The sequence below is a fragment of the Eulemur rufifrons genome, chromosome 2, assembly GCF_041146395.1.
Source record: "Eulemur rufifrons isolate Redbay chromosome 2, OSU_ERuf_1, whole genome shotgun sequence".
Lineage (NCBI taxonomy): Eukaryota > Metazoa > Chordata > Mammalia > Primates > Lemuridae > Eulemur > Eulemur rufifrons.
In genome coordinates, this window is record NC_090984.1 from 68,003,649 (window position 1) to 68,025,217 (window position 21,569).

Here is a 21,569-nt window from a genome sequence, read left to right on the forward strand (position 1 = left end):
TCATGCTCTGTAATTAAACCTCTTCTGTTTTCTATAAGTCATATTTCTCAAGCTTTTGCAGTTTTCTTTTCAAGTTAAAATTTTTTAAAGTCATTTATTTCAGTTTTGTCTATATTCCATCTGAAACCACTTCCATCCTCTTTTGTAAGAAAAAATATGCTAATATTGAGAGACTGCTGGTAAATCCATATATTTGAGGGGCTTTAACAAGCTCCATGGATTTCTCCAGCAGGTTTTTCAACTCTCTCTTATTAACAGTTAATAAAATAGTTCATGGATGGTTTGGAAGAGGAATGTGGCCTGTCTGAAATGGTATGACTTATAGTGTATACCTTAAAAAAATAGAGTTTAAAAAGAAAAAGAAAATGACATAAAAATGGACCAAGAAAATCCTCTTTCCATTCAGGGACAGAGCTGCTGCTTCTCCCAGTGGATACATAATATATTATTTATGTAAGAGTGAGTGTCGTGTTTTTGGCTTACATTCCATTTGGAGCATACACAGTATGACAATTTCCTTGGCTTATTGTTGTATATGTGGCTATTTTTAATACATTGCTTTTGTCTCTTTTTCATGCTTGCTTACATCTGTTGTTATAAAAACTGACATAAAGTTTTTAAACATAAAAGAAGTGATGGAGAAAGAGATGGTAAGATACAAACAACATTTCAAGAGAACATGAGGTGGAGAAACAGGAGCAAAGTTTCCATGGAGGGAAAACCAAAAGCAGCCTCTGCAAGATAAATGGGAGAGAGGGTCAGAACAAGTATGTCCAATCACAGAGAAAAACATGGTCATGAGGCTACACAAGGCATTTCTAAGGTAGAAGGAGTTTAGTGCATTTTCCACCAAATTATTTAAACATTTTAAGCTTCAGTTTCCAAACCTATGAAATGGGGATAATAACACCCACCTTGAAAGGCTGTTGTAAGGATTCAATGAGATAATGTATGTAAGGGGTTCACCTGGTGCTTGGTAAATAGTATGAGTTCAATACATAGTACAGAATCAGGGGTTGACAAACTATGGCCTACAGGTCAAATCCCGCCCACAGCCCATTTTTTAAATAAAGTTTTATTGGAACACAGCCAGGCACATTCATTTATATAGTATCTATGGCTGCTTTTACACTACAGTAGTAGAATTGAGTATTTGAACAGTGACCATATGGTCGACATAGTTTACTATCTGGTTCTTCACAGAAAAAGTTTGCCAATCCCTAGTATAAATAATAATATTTATGGCAACGCTTTAGGAATATACATTATTGTACAGACTTGAATGATTTCCCAGTTCAGTTTTCTGTCCGCTATGTTGCAATAATATCTGTTAGTTTTCCTATTGTAACAATCCAAACTCTCCTGTTCTGTTGCTTTTCAGTGTAACATTAAATGGTTAATTGGTTCATTTCACCACCAGGTGGCCTCCTATGCTCTAGTGTGCTTGTGGGACCCAAAGGAAAAAAAAAAAGAGGATCTTATACACTTCCAACTTTGACTGTTACTGTGCTCTTTATGGCACTTCTCTGGCTACTTGACTGCTCTGAACTTGCTCTGTGAACCCTACATTTCATTTTTGGCCCTGAAAATACTTTCACATTGACCTTTTTAGAAAATGAATTCTAGATCAGAGTTAGAAACAGTTAAAAAAAAAAACAGTAAAAATAAAATAAAAATATTTAAATGCATACTTGTACATACACATGCACATACACCAAATCAGATTTTTAATAGAAGCTTAGTTGTCACTCTAATAGAACTACCATGACTCAGTCCCACTCTCGTATGTACACAGAGTTAACTGATATTAAAGCTTTCTCAGGAAAAGACAAAGGCCACTGGGGCGTAGATCTCCATGTTAATTTCTCTTGAAGGGAATGGGTGGACCTCATCTCAGTGCCCTAGTTTATGTTATTTTATTCTATAGATCCCCTTTTGAGTTTTCTTTGATCTTATTTTTAAGCTTTACTAAAGACCAGTGTTAGCAAAGGAAGATTGAGAAACCATGTGATAAAGCCCTGGAGAAGGAGGCCAGATTCCCCTTGGGCAATTATGCTTATCCTCTCAGGTCTCATTTTCTTCATCTATAAAGTGAGGGGGATGGACTGAGTGTCCCTAGGGTCCATTCCAACTTCAATATTCTGTCTTTGGTGAAAAGAATCAAAGATTACTTCAATTAGTAATTGACTTTGCCTATAAGCAATGTGGCAGAATCAGAATTTTACAACTCAACTTCAAAAGCTAACAGAACAAACTCATGGGTAAACATAATACAGGGATACCTCAGAGATACTGTGGGTTCAGTTCTAGACCACTACAGTAACATGATTATGGCAATAAAGTGAAGTACTCAGAGTTTTTGGTTTCTCAATGCATACAAAAGTTGTGTTTATATTAGTCGGTTAAGTGTGCAATAGCATTATGTCTAAAAAATGTATTTACCCTAATTTAAAAACACTTTATTGCTAAAAAATGCTAATGATCATTTAATCCTTCAAAGAGTCATAATCTTTTTGGTGGTGGAGAGTCTTGCCTCTGTGTTGATGGCTGCTGACTTGATCAGGGTAATGGTTGCTGAAGGTTGGAGTGGTTGCGGCAATTTCTTAAAATAAGACAACACTGAAATTTATGTCTTGATTGACTCTTCCTTCCATGATTTCTCTGTAGCATGTGATGCTGTTTGGTAGCATTTTACCTACAGTAGAACTTTCAAAATTAGAGACAATCCTCTCAAATCCTGCCACTGCTTTATCACCTAAGTTTATAGAATATTCTAAATCCTTTGTTGTCATTTCAACACTGTTTACAGCATCTTCACCAGGAATAGGTTCAATCTCAAGAAGCCACTTTCTTTGCTGTTCTATAAGAAGACACTCCTCATCTGTTCAAGTTTTATCATGAGATTGCAGCAATGTGTTCATATCTTTAGGTTCCACTTTTAGTCCCAGTTCTCTTGTTGTTCCCACCACATCTGCAGTTACTTACTCCACTGAAGTCTTGAACCCCTCCAAGTTATCCATGAGAATTGGAATCAACTTCCATACTCCTTTAATGTTGATATTTTGACCTCCTCTCATGAATCACAAATGTTCTTAATGGTATCTAGAATGATAAATCCTTTCCAGAAAGTTTTCAATTTACTTTGCCCAGATCCCTCAGAAGAATCACTATCTATGGCAGCTGTAGCCTTACAAAAGGTATTTCTTAAATAACAAGACTTGAAAGTCAAAATTACTCCTTGATCCATGGGCTGCAGAATGGATGTTGTGTTAGCAGGCATGAAAATAACATTAATGTCCTTCTACATCTCCACTGGAGCTCTTGGATAACCAGGTACATTGTCAGTGAGCAGTAACATTTTGAAAGGAACTTTTTTTTTATCTGAGCAGTAGGTCTCAACAGTGGGTTTGAAATATTTAGTAAACCATGCTGTAAACATGGTTTACAGATGTGCTGTTGTCCAGACTTTGTTGTTCTATTTATAGAGCACAGACAGAATAGATTTAGCATGATTATTAAGGACCCTAGATTTTTGGAATGGTTAGGGGGCATTGGCTTCAACTTAAAGTCACCAGCTGCATTAGCCCCTAACAAGAGAGTTGGCCTGTCCTTTGAAGCTTTGAAGCCAGGCATTGACTTCTCTCAAGCTAGCAAAGTCCTAGATGACATCTTCTTCCAATAGAAGGCTGTTTTGTCTACATTGCAAATCTATTATTTAATGTAGCCACTTTCATCAATGATCCTAGCCATATCTTCTGAATAACTTACTGTAGTTTGTACATCAGCACTGGCTACTTCATCTTGTACTTTTATGTTATAGAGATGGTATCTTTCCTTAAACCTCGTGAACCAACCTCTGCCAGCTTCCAAATTTTCTTCTGTAGCTCCCTCAGCCATAAAAGAATTGAAGAGAGTTAGGGCCTTGCTCTGTATTAGACTTTGGCTTAAGGGAATGTTGTGACAGTTTTGATCTTCTATCCAGACCACTCAAACTTTCTCCCTATCAGTAGTAAGGCTGTTTCATTTTCTTATCATTTGTGTATTCATTGAAGTAACACTTTTATTTTCCTTCAAGAACTTTTCCTTTGCATTCACAACTTGGCTAAGTGGTGCAAGAGGCCTAGCTTTTGGCCTATCTCAGCTTTCAACAAGCCTTCCTCACTAAACTTAATGATTTCTAGCATTTGATTTAAAGTGAAAAACCTGAGGCTATCCTTTCATTTGAACACTTAGAGGCCATTGTGGGGTGATTAATTGGCCTAATTTCAATGTCAGTTGAGTCTCAGGGACTAGGGAGATCCAAGGAAAGGGAGAGAGATGGGAGAACTGCTGATTGGTGAAGCAGTAAGAACACACACATTTATGGGTTAAGTTCCTGTCTTATATGGGTGTGCTTTGTGGCACCCCAAAACAATTACAGTATTAACATCAGTAATCACTGATCACAGATCACCATAACAGATATAATGATAATGAAAGGCCAGGCCTGCTGGCTTACCCCTGTAGTGCTAGCACTTTGGGAGGCTAAGGCAGGAGGATTGCTTGAACCCAGGAATTCAAGACCAGCCTGAGCAAGAAAGAAGCCCCATCTCTACAAAAAAATAGAAAAATTAGCTGGGCATGGTGGCACATGCCTGTATTCCCAACTACTCAGGAGACTGAAGCAAGGAGGATCATTTGAGCCTAGGCGTTTGAGGATACAGTGAGCTATGATGACACCACTGCACTCTACCAGGGCAATAAAGTGAGACCCTGTATAAAAATGATAATAATAATGAAAAAGTTTGAATATTGTGTGAATTACCAAAATGTGACACAGAGACATGAAGTGAGCACTTGCTGTTGGAAAAATGGTGCCAATAGACTTGCTTCATGCAAGGTTACCACAAACCTTCAGTTTATAAAAATTACAGTATCTGTGAAGCTCAATAAAATGAGGTATGCCTGTATTTTTTTTTTAACTACCATAAGGAGTGTGTAGTTCCTAAAGCTGGGCGGGGTGGCTCATGCCTATTATCCTAGCACTTTGGGAGGCCAAGGCCGGACAATTGCTGGAAGTCAGGAGTTCGAGAACAGCCTGAGCATGAACAAGACTCTGTCTCTACAAAAAATAGAAAAATTAGCTGGGTGTGGTGGTACACACTTATAGTCCCGGCCACTTAGGAGGTTGAGGCAGGAGGATGGCTTTTGAGCCCGGGAGTTAGAGGTTGCAGTGTGCTGTGGTGATGCTACTGCACTCTAGCTGAGACAGCAGACTGAGACCCTGTCTCAAAAAAAGAAAAAAAAGTGTGTAGTTCCTAAATGCCACAATATTTTTTGTCTGTTTCAAGTAGTGTTATAAATACGTATTTTATAGAACTTCTTAGATGCTGTCCTTTCTATTTTACTTTTATTCAGTGGTAGATATAACTATTCATTTGGATTCTTTACAGTATCTTTTCCTCGTTCTATCATGGAAGTTCAGCTTTCTCTTTAATGTCTTATTTTCTATGTATTTTAATTTTTCTATCTTTTTCTTTAGGCTTAATTACCAAATGCTCCTCAATTTTTTTTCACAGCATAAAACAGATATATTCACTTATATTTCCATTGAGAATGGATCATTTCATATCATATGAGCAACCTGTTCATAATCTTCTGCTTGTATTGTGGTACACACATTGCTGGATTATACAATATTTGAATTGTCACATTGGATGTCATAGCAAATACAGCTAAAGGCATTTAGCTGTCTATGAGGAAAGGACCTAAATGGTCCCTAAGGCATTTTGGTAAAGAACAGGCTCACATTTGAATTCAAAGTCTACCCTGGGAGACCTAGTGACAGGCAATCAGTCTAATTTCAAATTCCCTACTGAGGCTACTTCTCTGGAGAGGTGTATGGTTGAAGTCAGATTCATATTTGCTTGGGGAAAAATTGATTACAAGTTTTTCTACTTTGCAAACTGCACTAATTGGTATCAAACCCAACTAACAATTTATGAAATTTGTATTACTTTCTGTATGCCTAAGCACAAAGATATTTTCTACCTTAATCTCTTATTTTCTCACATATATTTTGAAAATTACATAGTTCATATGTCCTAGTACATATATTAGGAATTAATAGTCTGATAATTCCACCTTTACTTTTTTAAAAAAAGAATAAGGAATTATGTTTCATTAGTGACTATATGAGGATGTGGCAATAAGCATTGGTTAGATATTATGATATGCTATGGAAAACCAAATAAAAAGGGAGATTATTCTTTTCTGTAAGTGAATTATAAGCCATTTAGAAAAGTAAAACCAAAAAAACATGAAATAACAGCACAGATACCAAATTCATGTGGTATGAAAAATAAGTGCTTATCTTTTTAGAAAGTCTTTATGTAAAAAATGATACTGAAACTGGACCTTGATGGATAAAAATTAAATAAGTGTCATGGAGATAGGTGCATTGCAGAGGCATGCAATGAAGGGAAAAAAAAAAATCTCAGATCTGGAAATTAGCTTGACCTGTTGCTAGGACTTTGCTAAAACCACGAAGACATACTGGAGAGAATAAAAAACCATTGACAAATCATAATAACTTTTATCCCATGAGTTCAATGAAAGTCAATAAAAGGCAAGTTTTTTTTTTCATTGTTATGTATTGATTCTTAGATTCAATGTTTCATTTAGTGAAGAGAAGTTATACATACAAATATACAAACCGGTGGCATAAAAGAGATGAAAAAGTTATGCTAAAGGTCATATTTTCTTAGTATACAACTTTGCATGCTAAAAAATGTTTGAACAAACATTTGTATATACTACTTATTATATAATAGGAATTGTTCTAGGATCTTTGCATATATTAGTTCATTCAATCCTCATAGTGACCTTATGAAGTAAATATTAATATTAGCACCAGATGAGCAAGTGATGCACAGGCAAGTACACAGTAAGCAATACAAACGAAGTTTGAACATGGGCAGTCTGAATCCAGGCATATATTTTAATTTTTTCTTTTTTTAAATCAATCTCCTTGAATCTCATTGATTTAGAAATTAAAATGTTAGGTATGGGTCCTTTTCTGTTACCATGTTCATAGAATCAATAATATAGTAAGTGATTAAATGCTTATGTGTTATATAGGTTTTAAGAGTAGTATTACTGGATAGTATCAACATGTTCCCTCCTCCCTTCATTAAGGGTCAAAAAAAAATAGTAACACTTTGTTGATGTATTTTCTAAAAGATGGGAATTGAATATATATATATATATAGTTTACCTTTCTAGTAAGTTCACCCTAATGTGACTTATTTTACTCTCTAATGTAGCCAGACAGTAGTTACAATACATTATTTCTAAGACAGATAAAAAAAAACCACAATGGGAAATTTACAGTCTTGCTTGCAAATAAACCAAAAAATCTTATTACAAAAGTCATGTGTATTAAAATCAAAGACTTTTTATTAATGATTCATTTTACATAGAGATCTAAAATTTCTTACTAACATGTTCTATTTACTTCTTAGATAAGTGTCAGGTATATCTTTGTCCCTGTTTTGCAGATGGGATGACCATGGAAGTATGAAATTACTTCCCTTGGATCATATGGCAGCCACCAACAGAACAAAAGCAGAAGTAACAGTTATGGGACTGGTGGTGCTCAGTGAAGGGGTTTCCTATCAATGGTGCTTGGGGTAAAATCTCAAAATCACAAGTTTTAACACCTATTTCTTCTTTAAAAGTTATCCATTGTTGTGGCTGTAAGCTGTGTTAAATGACCACATTCTTGTACTTCTGCTTCATTTGATTCCAATCTCTTCTTAATGAATTTATTTAGCCCTTATGCAAATTTTTAAGTCATCGTCATCATATTTTTTCATGTTATTATTTTAGGGAAGTCATTCACTGAAGACCTCTCTAGCTGTAATTTCCTTCCTTTTAGGCAGTGCTGTTTATTTTTATGTAGTTTTTTATGATTTATTCTTTGTAGACTAGTAATTGTTTCCCCTGTCTGGCTAAACCTTTGTAATTTTCCCTATTTACTCATTACTTTTTCTTCATACATCTATGCATTTCTTCATTTTGTTCTTCACATCTTTGCTTCTTGCTCCACCTTAGGTTTATCACTCATGTCTCTTGTGATTAGATGCACACACACATACACACAAATACACACACACACACATTCTATGTGATGGAACTGTTCTAATAAACTTCCCTGCATGCTTATAGGGTACTCCTATACATAGCTAGAAAACACGCTCAGAAGCAGTTATCATAACCAAAGTTTGTTCTTTATGGTCTTAGTTTATACCAGTAAATTTCCACTTGTACCCTAGAGTTTCTTTAAACTGTGAGCCGTCATCCCTCCAAGTGACAGTCTTGACTATCAATGAGAACGCTCCAATCTGCCCTTTTAGCCTCAACCTCATGCTGTTAAAAATCTATGGAGTTTTTTGGCTGGGTGTGGTGGCTCATGCCTGTAATTCCAGCACTTGGGGAAGCCAAAGTGGGAGGATCACTTGAGGAGTTCAACACCAACCTGGGCAACATAGCAAGACCATGTCTCTAAAAAAATAAAAATAAAAGTGCAATCTATGGAGTTTTGGAGGATAAATCCACACCAAAATGAATCTGGCCATAGAGTTATCAGTGGGGGGTTCTTAAGTGTGTTTTGGCCACTCCAGAGTCTCTTTGAATGACAATCTTGACCTTATTTACATTATACTCTCTGGGTATATCAATTCCCTCAGGCTTCTGGACTGAGATCTAAAGATGCATTTTCAAGAGCAATAGTATGATTTAGCAAGCTAAGCTGATATTCCTCCTGAAATTCTATTTCTGGATTTTAGCACTATCTTACTGACCTTGGGCAAGTCACTTAGCTTCTATGTATCAATTTTTAATCTGTAAGACAGAAGTAACATTACTAACTTTCCCCATGGGCTTGCCATCAGAGAACAAAAACAGAACAATCCATTGAAATGATAGTCAGGCTTTCTGAGGCTGGGGCAATAGTGCTTAAGGCTTAAAGCCTAAAATCTCTAAAATTTATATTCTTAAAATATCTGTCTCATAAATATGGGCAAGCACCCAAAATAAACAAAAATGCAGGGGGTAGAGCTAGAACAAAAAGGTTTTTAAGTCTATAGCATACTGGTGTTAGAACTGGAAATTAGGCTTTGCTTCTTGCATCCTGATCAAATAAATGTTCTTGCTATGGGAAAACACAGCCTCATGAAAGGTGCCCTTAAAATAGTCAAAGAACTGCTGTCACCTTCCTCTTTCCTTTGATAGATTTTATAGAAGATTTTCTTCTGTTAACCATTCCTGTCCATGGGAAACAATTAACTCTGATCATGGTTTCTACTTGAAAATTGACAATAATATTTCTGTATTGGATGTTTTACCAAATAAGTTTTCACAGACAATGAAGTTGAAAGATAAATAAGGTAATCACAATGTACTCATTTCTGTGTACTAACACTGTATATTTCAACAGCTGATATATGCCCACCTGGACTTTATTTTGGGAGAAATTCAAATGAATAAATATTTTCCAACTTCCTCCTATATCTAAACCATAATGCTAAGAATTGCAGTGAACAACACATGGTCCCTGACTTCATACAGTCCATTGCAGAAGCTTATAATCTAACTCTGAAAACACATTTGTCCTTATATGAAGTGCGAGCACCAGAGATACCCTTGAAAAGTAGCCTAAGGCACCAAATGTTTTTACCATACGGGGATTTGAGCAGTAATCAAGAAAAACTCCATAGCATTATGGATCTCTTAAGAGTATAGAGGTGAAAACCTTTGAAAAGTTAAAAACACCAATTTAAAAGTTACAATGTGAATATATAAAGATATGATAGCATTTTCATTGTTTTTAGGAACAAGCAACCCTGGAAATGCTTTGATCAGATCTGTTTTAACACCTAGTATCACATGGTAAATTCTGGGTGCATCATCTTAGTGTAGGAATCCTCAGTCCCTGGGGAATGCCCATTTGCACTAAACTTGAAAAGATGGTTTTTTGATGGTGACAATAAGGACAATAGTGCTTTCAGCCTTTATTTAGGGCACTGATTCTTTTAGATTTCAAAAGTTACCATGTTCTGCAGCAACACCTTTTTGATAAAACTATGATGACTATAGTGTTCTATTTCTTATTTTTCTTCTTATCCTCAGAGAGAAAACAAGATATCTCTTTGAGAAAACATTATCAACAGAGTTAATGTAAAAAATATATACTGTCTTTCTTAGGAAATTAATGTGGCATTATTTTTAAGGTGTGCAACATCTTGGCAACTGCTTTGGTTTAAAACTCTATGTGATTTGGGAAAAGCACGTTTCAGAATGTTTAATTCAGTGATACAAAAGGCACTAATGAAATATGCATGTATGAATTTTATATCATATTAGTTCCCTCTTTCTTGAAATCTGAATAAAAGCCAAACATCTGGATTATGTTTGAAAAGCCTGAATTTCCAATTTTCAGAGAGATCCAGTCTATTTTGACATTGCACACTTAGCCTTAACATTTACAGTGTGCTATTAACATTACTTGCAATTGTAGAAAAAAAGTCCAGATTTAAACAAACTTGGTGCCTCCTAATGCTAAAAATATATCTATATTTGAAATGGCTGCTGCTGCTGCTGCATAACCATACACATCCATAGTTTAGGCCTCATCAGCATTTTCATTATAAATACTGGAATTGAACAGGCCTGTAATTCAGCTATAAAGATATGTGGCAAGCATTGATATATAAATTCTTCTGTGATTGTATGTTAAAACAACAGATAGCACTTCACGTATCACTTAGTTTGAGAAACTATTCATTGACTCAGGGTTTTCTGAAGGTCACAAATATTCAAGGTACTCCACGGGCAACCAAAGAAGACATAGCTGTTATCCTTTGAAAGTTTATTCTTCAGATTTACAGGACAAATAATATTTCTGTTTTTATAGATATTTGGGTAGATTTGGGCAGCTAGACTAAAGGCAATGAATATTTATGTTCATAGTTTAGGGGTGTAAATATGGATATCAATGCTTTATCTCATTTCAATATCAGTTTATTTAGGACAGGTCTAGTCAATCAGGTTTTAGGGGTGAGGCAAAAAGTGCTATGTCTGCACAAGAGGTAAAGGAAAACAGAACAATGTAACTTGTGTTTGAAGCTTACATAATAGTAACCCTTCAGGGAACTTTACTACACTTAAATTTTTACTGGATTTCTTGTAGCATATATAGATAAATTTATTCTTTTGTTATATATGGAAAACAGCTAAAGTCAAGGACTTTTCTCTTTTTCTTCTTATTTTGCTTATTTTAAAAATCCATTAAATTATAAATTATATGGTGGTGCTGAGCATGGTGGTATGTGCTTGTAGTCCCAGCTATTCAGCTCTTCAGAGGCTGAGGCAGGAGCATGGCTTGAGCCCAGGAATTAGAGGATATAGTGTACGATGATTACACCTGTGAATAACCTGGGCAACATATTGACCCCTGTCTCTTAAAAAAATGTATATGTTAGTGCCCAATTAAACAAAAATTGCTGTGTTTGAAGATGTTCGTTTAGGTTGGGGGATGAAAAACAAAAGAAATGGTACTTTTAAATTGGAGAGTTTTTTGAAGAAGAAAACGGAGTTTCATTACATTAATTGCTACTCCTCAAGTTTTTTTCCATCCTACATTGCATACTCTAATAGATATTACATAATTGCATAACTATTCTTACTATGTGCTGACATGACATTACAACAGCCCTGATATGGTGCATTATAATGAAACTGTAATTAGAGCAGTCATGATGTGTTATAGCAATGATCCACATCATCACTGAAGTGTATTGGAATGTGCAGAAAAACCATTGAGATGTGTAGATTTTTGACATAATAAAGCACAACCATGAAGTTTCATAGTATGGAGGAGAGACTGCCATTATGCCCATACTGCTGGTGTTAAGGGTTATAACCACTTCTTAGATTCTGTTGGAGAAAGGTCTGTATTAATGGAAGGAAAATTTTGAGTGGCATTTGTGAAGTTTATCTCTTTAAAAATATCTACAGGAAGAACCTTGTTGAAATATGGGCCTAACCACATAAATCCTATAGTAGAAGTCCCTTGTAATATATTTACCAAATAAAAGGACTTGAAAACTTTTATTCGATATCTCAAATTCAATGAAATACCTCTGTAAACTAGGATGGACTGAATGAAGATGGTTTCAGAATTTTCAGTTAACCTTGCCCCTTCTTTTGGTTCTCTATGGCCTATCTTGAGGTTAGATCGCATAGCTTACATTTTATGTGATTGTGTCTTTGCTTCATTGTTGTTTCCCCAGGTTTTTCCGCATTAGAATTTGCATCTGAATCTTGTTCTAGCAAGTAACAACTTTTTCTTAACTTGCTGTTTTTCAATCTTGGCATTTCTTCTACACAGTATAATGTGATTGATATGGCTGATACTATGTATGTGGACCCAAGGAAGCTCACCTTTCTAAAACAAAGAGGAACTTTACACTCTTATCTTCCAGGCCAATCATCATTCAATGCCTTATCATACCATAAAATATCCCAGCCAGGTAGATTTGTTCAGGTCTCTGCCTGAATGCCTCTGGTGAATGGGAGCTCACTAACTTCCACATTGTGTTCCTACTTACACTTCAGCCTTTGATTCCCACCTGAGGTCAGGTGCAACAAATTAATGTTTTCTATTTAAAAGCCCTCTAAATATTCAAAATCTGCTAAGGTGTCCTCCCTCTCTTCTCTCACCTCTAATTCTTATTGGCCTCTTGGCTGAATACCTCTAGTTCCTTCAACAGCTTTACCCTTGGGGAAGTGTTGAATCTTCTCTCTTCCCTGAGTGCTCTTCTTTAGACATTTAATATGTTATCTAGGTCCCTTTTGGAATATGGAACCTAAGCAGAACCTGGAATGCAGATTTGGGCCTAGTAAATCACAGTCAAGCTAATTTATCTGTTACCTGAGTAGCTGGGACTACAGGCCAATGGCACCACACTCAGCTAATTTTTTAAAGAACTTGTTGTAGAGATGTGGTCTTACTATGTTTCCCAGGCTTGTCTAGAACTCCTGGCCTTAAGTGATCCTCCCACCTTGGCCTCCCAAAGTTCTGGGATTACAGGACTGAGCTACCCAGCCCAGTCTGTTTCTTTTCTTTTTTTTTTTTCCCCATCTACTTTCCATTATCTGTTGACTCATATTGAACCTAAAGGCAATTGAAGCCTAGTCACCTCCATTCTTTATGCAGTTTTAAAATTTTTATATTTTTGGAGGGGAGCGTGGGGTAGGGTGAGATGGGGTGGTTATTAACTCTGTCAGGCTTGACATTTGTCATTTCTCCTTCTTAGATTTAATCCATTATGCTAGCATGTTTTGTTCCATTTAGAGTCTATTGTCATCTGAAATAGTGTGAAGTAGTTGCCAGCAGATTTAGATCCAAGTTAGAGACACAGTTTGGTCTGTGTAGTATTAAAAAGTTTTAATGCAACATATAAAAATTATGAGATTTCACATGAAAGTACATTTTTTTGGCTTCTCTCAAAAAATATACTTGGCTACACTGAAGCCATATTGAAGCTATATTCCCAAATAGGAAGAGTCGGCAGAGCTGAATAAGGGTTGCCCCTTTTAGATGGAGTATATGCTCACTCATCCTTCACACTTTACACAGTTACCTCCTCACTGGTATTAGATGTTAGTAATAATCACATTTATGCATTTTTATCTTTTAGTAGAGAAAATAGTTCTCTTTTTCCATTGACACTAACAATAGCTAGAATATGAAAGAGAGAAGAAAATTTATCCTTGTCCCACTCAACTCTTTTATATCACCTGCCTGATACTGGGGTGTTAGAGCTGGCTAATACTGGCTTGTAAAAGTATATCATTAAATATTCAGGAATTTTGCCAAAGTAACAACCATTGGTAGATTAGAATCAGCCATGGTGGGAATATTTACACCAGGGAAATCAACAAACATTACAAATTGGGGTTTTTTCTTTTTGGTTTTTTTTTTTTTTTCCTTTTTTTTTTCCCCAGAGAGCCAGTTCACTAGTATACCACTATCTTCAGGTATTTGAGTTTATGATCTCTAAGCTAAAATATTTATTATTCTTTATTGATCAATGAGATTAGTATAATCTGGCAATCTGATCAATATGTTATATTCATGTTTTCCTTATTTATGTCATTAATAAAATATTGAATAAGTATGGACCAAAGAAGAAACCTATGGCATGACATCCATTAAACAGTGATCTTTACATATGGTTGTTCAACAGGTTCTCAGCAAAACTTTCTATACTTCTGTGCTTCTAAATGATTGCATCCATCTGCTCAATTTATGCTTATGAAAATCTAATGGAAGTACATACACCTGATCCAGGAATTCACATCCTTGCTGTAGGGATTTAAGTCATTAGATTTTGGGTGTATGTTCTTAGCAATTTAATTATGTTTAAAATCTGGTTAGCAGTGTAGTAAATAACTGGTATTGCTACAAAATTGCATTGAGAAGGTAATAGGATTGAATTTCTACACAGGTTGACACTCAATTAAAATTTCCATATATACAGTGAGTTAGCCAGTTCTTGGCTTGGAAGCTAGAGCAAATGCTTTCACACTAAGCCGATCACTGCAAAACAGGCAAAATTTGTAATAGAGTCTAATCAGGACTAAATACAGGAACCAAAACTGGAGTTTGGCTTACCAAATACAGATCAAAAGCAAGAAATAGACTAGAGAGCACACGGGATATTTCTTCGTTAAATTTCTCTATTTTTTATTGACAATGGAGGAAAAATAACACATTAAAACCTCCTTACTGAATTACTGTCCTAAACCAATAGATCCATGGGGCTTGTTCAGCTAAAAGCCACAACAGACTTTGTAATGCAATGATGTAATCTTGGCTTTGTGTCATTTATATTCAACCTAAAAAAAAAAACAACAATTTTCTTGAATAGACAGGCTGACAACAATATTGTTCGGTGTGGGTTTTTATTTGGATTCTTTCCAAACGGTTCACATGCCTTCACAGTAACACATCATGCCTGCTTACGTTTATTGCCTGAATTCTAAACTTTTCCCCTTTTACTAGCTTTCTATTTTTCTTTTAAGGTCTCAGTTATGTTTGTAAAACTAACCAGCTCCACCACAAAATTAGGATGTATCTTGCAGAGAGCATTCATTTTACTTTTTGCATATTTTTCCTGAGGTCATGTCAAGGTTAGTTTGAATTCCATCCTACATTAAGACTTCTTTCACAGCTATTTAGCTCGGCAGCCTACTCCCCGCTGGGGTCTGCCCCTTGGGCACGTCAAAGCTTCAGACCTGACAAATCACACACAGATGAAGCTGTACAGTTTTTTAAACAGTTTCATCAGTAACTTTTTTTTGCTTTTTCACTATCCTTCTTTATGTTAATATTTTTTTCTCTGAATTATCATTTTAGGAATGTTGATTTCTATTTGGGACAGTTTGTTTTTACATCAGAGTTGCAGACTAGCAATATCATTTATTTTATAATAAAGGATATTAATAGCCTTCTGGTTGTCAAGACTGCAGACCTGCAGCCCACAGACCATTCCTGACTAGTTATAACTGTAATTGCATTATTAAAATCTATTTGTAGCAGGAAGCTTAGTGTTGGAAAGGTGGCTACAACAGAGTTTACTGGAATCTGAAAAAAAAAAAGTCAACCATAAAAATGCATCCAGTTTATAACATATTATGAGTTGAGCCTGGAAATGTTTCTCAAATGGTTAGTAATATGCTTTTATCAGTATTTTATAATAACAAATTGTGAAACTAATGGTGCAACTCCATTTCCTGTTTAATTGATGAAGTTAAAGTGCTCGGTTGCTAATGAGCATATTAGCAAACAATGTTTCCTCTACAGGCTTAAGTAGATCAGGATTTTTAAAAAGCAGCTTACTGTCCTTATTTTTATAGGATGAAAAATATTGACTGCCACAGAATTGCTAGAGCAACTGAAGAAATGGTGTAATTATTGCTGTATAGTCATTTTGGCAATGTCAAACAACCAGATTATAGTTTTCTAGTTCCCACACTAGAAAATAGTTATTTTCTTTTATGAACCATAGGCTTTTCATTACATTTTCATCCAGGACAAACAACACCTGAAGCTCTTAACTGTAGACTAAGCAGAAAACTTAGAAGTGAGGGGAAAAATAATATTTGAATGATTCTCCTCTCCTCACTTGTCCTTTACATTTTGCTCTACATGAAAGTACCCAATAAAGGGTTCTATAAAAGGTTGCTTGGTTGAAACTAATTAAAGACAGGTCTAAATAGAAAAAGAAAAGAAAAAGGGATCAAAGGAATTACATTAGGTGTGTCAAGATGTTGTTTCGGGACATTTCATTTAATTTTTGTAATTCCAGGAAAATGCTAAATTCTAAAATGTCCATTTTTGCCATATTTCCTTATTTGTGTTATTTTTACAATAAGATACATGTCAATAGGCAAACATCTTGAAGAAATCATTTCAGTATTGGCGCATTAACACATTGTGGTGAAAAGAGAGGCTTGTGCTTTTCATGCAGTGCATTTCAGTCTTCAATTAATGTGAAAGCACTACAATGCCTATGCAACTTCTCTTGCCTAGTGGTGCACCATTTATCATTGCAGTTTTACATTGACCTTGACACCCACTTCATTAGAATAAAGATTGTCTACCATTTAGGTTACATTGTTCCTCTGCACAGAGACCCCATGCAAATTTCTGTTCAGATAGAAGAGCTGCGAGGCTGTCAGAGGTCATCTGCATTAAATGATTGCAGCTATTTTCCAACTGCTTCTTTTCATTCTACTCAATTCAGGCTAGGAGGATCAATCAAGTCCTCTGCCTGAAACAGTGGGACTGCTGGGAATATAACTGTTTTTGGTAGTAGTGTATATGCCCTAAACAGTATTAAATATTTAATATAAACTCATTAAAGGCCATGCAAAGGCTTCAGAAAGATATCAAATTTATAGAAATATCTAAGGGGCTAGAGAACCTTTTTAAAAAAGCAAATAGAATAATAATGATCAATTTTATAATTTTACAGGATATGATCACTATAGTTCTTAAACTTACTGAATCTTGCCTAGAAGAGACTTTTTTCTCACCCTCAACATGAGTAGGAAAGGGAGAAGACACGTGGGCTTGTTGTTCTTATGCAATATTTTATATTAAATTGACATGAAAAGTTTTCAGTTATTGATATTTTTATTTTTGTTCTAGAACAATGAATTCTCCTCTGGCTGTATTTATTTTAAAAGGCTTAGTTATTTGTTATGTAAAAGAAATGATTGGAGAAATAAGTTCTACTTAGGTTCTCTGAGTGATATAATTGGAATTAAATTATTAATGGGAGATACTTTAAAAAAGATTGTTTTATGATCTTCTATTAGGGAATTTGCAATTCATTTTAATATTTGTAGTTTGATTTATATTAAAGATAATGCAATCTATGTCCAATTAACAATACATGGCCAACGTAATGTGATTTCCAGATCATGCAAATGGAATAAGCTAGAAGAGGGGGGAAAACTCAATTCTTAACCTCAGATGTAATTTGCTGTGCGAGTTCTGGCAATTTTAAATGACATTGCACTTTTTAATTTTTCCAAAGGCTCAGCAGCAAATTTATCCCAATCAAGAAAGCCTATTATTAATTTACAAGGACAATTGTAGGAGTCTTTATAATTTCTCTGTGCAATTATTCACCATAAATTCTAATGGCAAAATATAAGGAGTTTGCAAGAAATAACGACTATTATTTATCTTGGGCTTGAACCCTCTTCTTCAATTTTGAACATCTTCTCAAAGTGTCGGTGATAGGGACTGCATGTGAACCATCATATGTATTTGAGATGCTGGACACTGGTCTTCTGAAAAAGGGGGCAGCACAGGAGCTGCTGCAAAGGCAACACTGGCCTCTAGCAGATTCCTGCATTCTGCATGTACAGCTGAGCTGTAGACCCTGGACTTTTATATAAAAAGACTCTTTGTTTACCACTGAATGGCATTAGGCATGGACTTGCTGAGGGGCCACCATGAAGCCTCAAATGAGGAGGGCAAACACTAGCCAGAAAACACGTGAGAGTCATAGACAGACACAACTCTGCATTTTTGTGCAAAGATGTATATTTTCACACATATTAATTTTGTCAGTAGTCTGATGTTTTTGTGTGTTCCTAGCATATGCTTTCTTGCTGATAGTCTAAGATATATTTTATTTTCTCAGTGTATTTTTTTTATCTATCCACCTGTCTGTCTATTAATATCAGGTGTGTTTGGGGACTGGGGGAGGGTCTTTCTGGATATATAGGTGTTTGTGGTATTAATTTGAACCTAGAAAGATATTCAAATGTGTCGTTCTAATAACTAAATCATTTTCCTTGTTTTAACTCTTCCTAATATAAAGTCACCTGAAGTCCAGTTAAAGTAATAATGCTGTAAGATGTAAATACTCAAACTCTGATGACACAGAATCCGACAGCCCTATTCTAATAATCAAGAAAATTCTTTGGTTAATTCTTGTGTTTCTCATAGCCAAAGCTTCACTCTCCGTTCAGTAATGTCTGGTCTCTTTTCAGCATAACCAACAGAAGCACCATACAAAAGTCTTACAATGGATGTCTTAATCTCTCTGTGTGCTTTTAGAGCATTATTTTGAATTCCATCATGCTGCCTTTTTTCTTTCCTCTTCTGAAGTTTTATTACAACAGCAGAATTCCCAGGGAGCTTTGGGGGCAAGGTTCACATAATATAGCCCTGAAGTTTTGCTTAGGTGGAAGCCATCCCCCCATTCCTGGCCATCTTTTGATGATCTTTCTATTTCAAAAAGATTCACTGGATAGAGTCTTATGGCATTAGCTGTATATAGTTTATTTTTTATTTTTTTATTTACTAGACAGTGAGCATCTACAACCCTTTCATGATGTTTTCTTTCTCTGACCTCACAGTGACAAGGCATCTTGTTCTTTAACATTGAGGGAGGCAGAAAAATGCTTGAGTTGCTCAATGTGTGCCTTCTATACCAGTTTCAAAATGGCTTATTCTTCTGGTTTCCATGGTGACAATTAACACTGTTTCAAGGCATTGTTCCAGTCTCCATTTGGGCAGAATTTTCGGTGTGATTTTTAACAACAACAACAAAAAAAAGGTTTTGGGGGGGAAGAAAGCCTTTAGCATAACTGTCAAAAAAGTTATCTCAATCAAGTCTTCATGCATTTCTAAGTATATTTATTTCAGAAATTCCTGTTTTTACTGGCTTTGTTTTATAATTTAGTTTTAACATTTGTGCTTTTAAAAAGTAAGCACTTTGTAAGAATTTTCTAAAAACTTCTGTAATTCTTAGTTAAAACAGTAAGCTAGTGTTTGTTATTTTGAACTCTGTTTTTTAAAATTTTCTTTATATTTACACACACAGGAGTGGCATTTAGAATAGTAGTGGCCTGTGTCTTTAATTTAGATCATTCACATATCTATTAGGAGGCTTCATTAGTCAAAATTGAATTGGCCAAGCAAATACACTTAATAATGTAAATATGCCCTTTCAAGAGAGTATATTTTATTTTTGACTAGACAGAGAGACCCACAGCAGGTGCTGTGGGGAAATTAAATACTGGATGCTTATTTACCTTAGCACTCAAGAAAAGCCATCTGACTTTAACTTTGCTAATCTCATTTTTGGCTATTGAAGAGGAGTCTATATCATAACATCCCCAGACTGCAGGACACAATGGGGCAGCCTCTGCTCACTTACTGCTGTGGGTGGAATGAATATGAAGATTAAATTATCTTCTCACCACAGGATAAAGTAGCCCTACTTGATAGGATGACCGAGAACTGATAGAGCTGGCAGTTGATTCTCCACATCTAATGCTTCTGAAAAGACGTTAGAGAGGGAAGAGCAAAAACATACTAGCATCAACAAAAATATAACCCTCCTGGCATTATTACACATACAGATTGAGGCCCTAAATCATATCAGATTCAGCTTTCAGAATGCTTCAAAAATTAAAATAAATATTTTCACCTTAAATTACATGAAATTCTAGTACCTTTCATTCACATACCAATACATCTAACAATTAAGTGGATTCTCTTAGCTTTTACAGTTTGAAGGCATTGTCCATCAATCACGTCTTTCATCAGGTTGTTTATATAGTAGGCTACATGGTGGCAAAGACAGAGAGCATACATAAAGACAAGTTATTTTTTAATATAATCTTATAATAGCTATTGCAGTGACTACTTATCACCACATTTCACAGAGAAAATTGTTTTATGTCATCTAAAATTAAATTAATTGCTTTTTATATTTTTATTTTTACAAAACTGTCATTTTTAATGGGCTCTGTTCTGTTTCTTGACTAAGTAAGAGCTCTTCAAAGTTGGGGTAAAGTCAGGGGATGAGCTTGTGACAAGTTAAGGTGATAACTGGTGGAGGCCACTTACAGGTGACACAGCCAGAGGACTCCCTCTTCCAATTAATACACATGGCATAAGTAAAAGATTTGAATGGGATTCTTCTGCCTGCTTGAAATACTGGTTTCCCCAATATTATGTTGAAGTCTTACAAAATTAATTATGTAAATCTTTGTCAGCTACATCTGATTACATAAAGCAGATTGCTCTCTCCTCCAGTCATCACTTTGACAAATAAAACACTCTCTAGGTTTCCTGGATACTTGTTGAGTATTGAGTCCAGAAAACTTGAGTGGACAGCATATTTTTTAAGTGTTGGAGTAATGTGGTCCTGGTAATTGCCTGCCATTAGAAAATGCAATCAGAATTTCTCATGTATCACAGGCCAAATTCTAAAAGTGCTCTAAAGCAACGTTGATTTTCTTCACTATGCATATTCATGTAATTTTGGATACTCTGACACCCAGATCAACATTCATTAATAATATGAAATGCTTTAAATCACCTCATTTAAAACATTTTGTTCTGTGATCCACAAATGACTAACATTTGGAGAAGTTTACATAATACAAATGATGTGCATGTTTAGTGTAAATGAAAGATTAAAATATGAAACTAAAAGTATGCAAACATATGCAAGCAAATGCTGAAGATCTATTAACTGAAACAGTGATTTCACACCTTCTTTTCCTTTAAGCTGCTTCCAATTGTAGTTTAGTTTGGGATCTTATATAATATTATGCTTTCTTTCAAGGTGAATAAAATCACCCAAGTGGTTGGGCATGTTTGAACTTGCTTATTTGCTGCTTTCTCCAGACAAAAGTTTTTCTTATTAGATCTGATAAGGGTGCTTCTCTTAGGGCAACCTTGCTCATTTAGGGCAAAGGAACAATGCTACCGTGGGGCTCAATGACCTAACTTTGGTGCCACAAAGAAAGAAGTTGTGGAATTGCCATTATATTTGGGAAATGTGCTAAAAATGTAAAATATGTTAAATATTTTAACCAAAATCTAGCTTTTCTGCTCAGAGGTGTTTTTGCATGCACATTTAAAAAATCCAACCAGTCATTTATAGCCATCCATAATATAGGACTAACTATGAAGTTATCCAAAT

The 21,569-nt window shown here is 35.3% G+C and overlaps 1 protein-coding gene across 1 annotated transcript in view; it reads left to right on the forward strand.

The window, feature by feature from the left end:
• AKAP6 (A-kinase anchoring protein 6) overlaps positions 1–21,569 on the forward strand; it is a 354,014-nt gene that overhangs the window by 249,711 nt on the left and 82,734 nt on the right. The gene's annotated exons all lie outside the window — the stretch shown is intronic.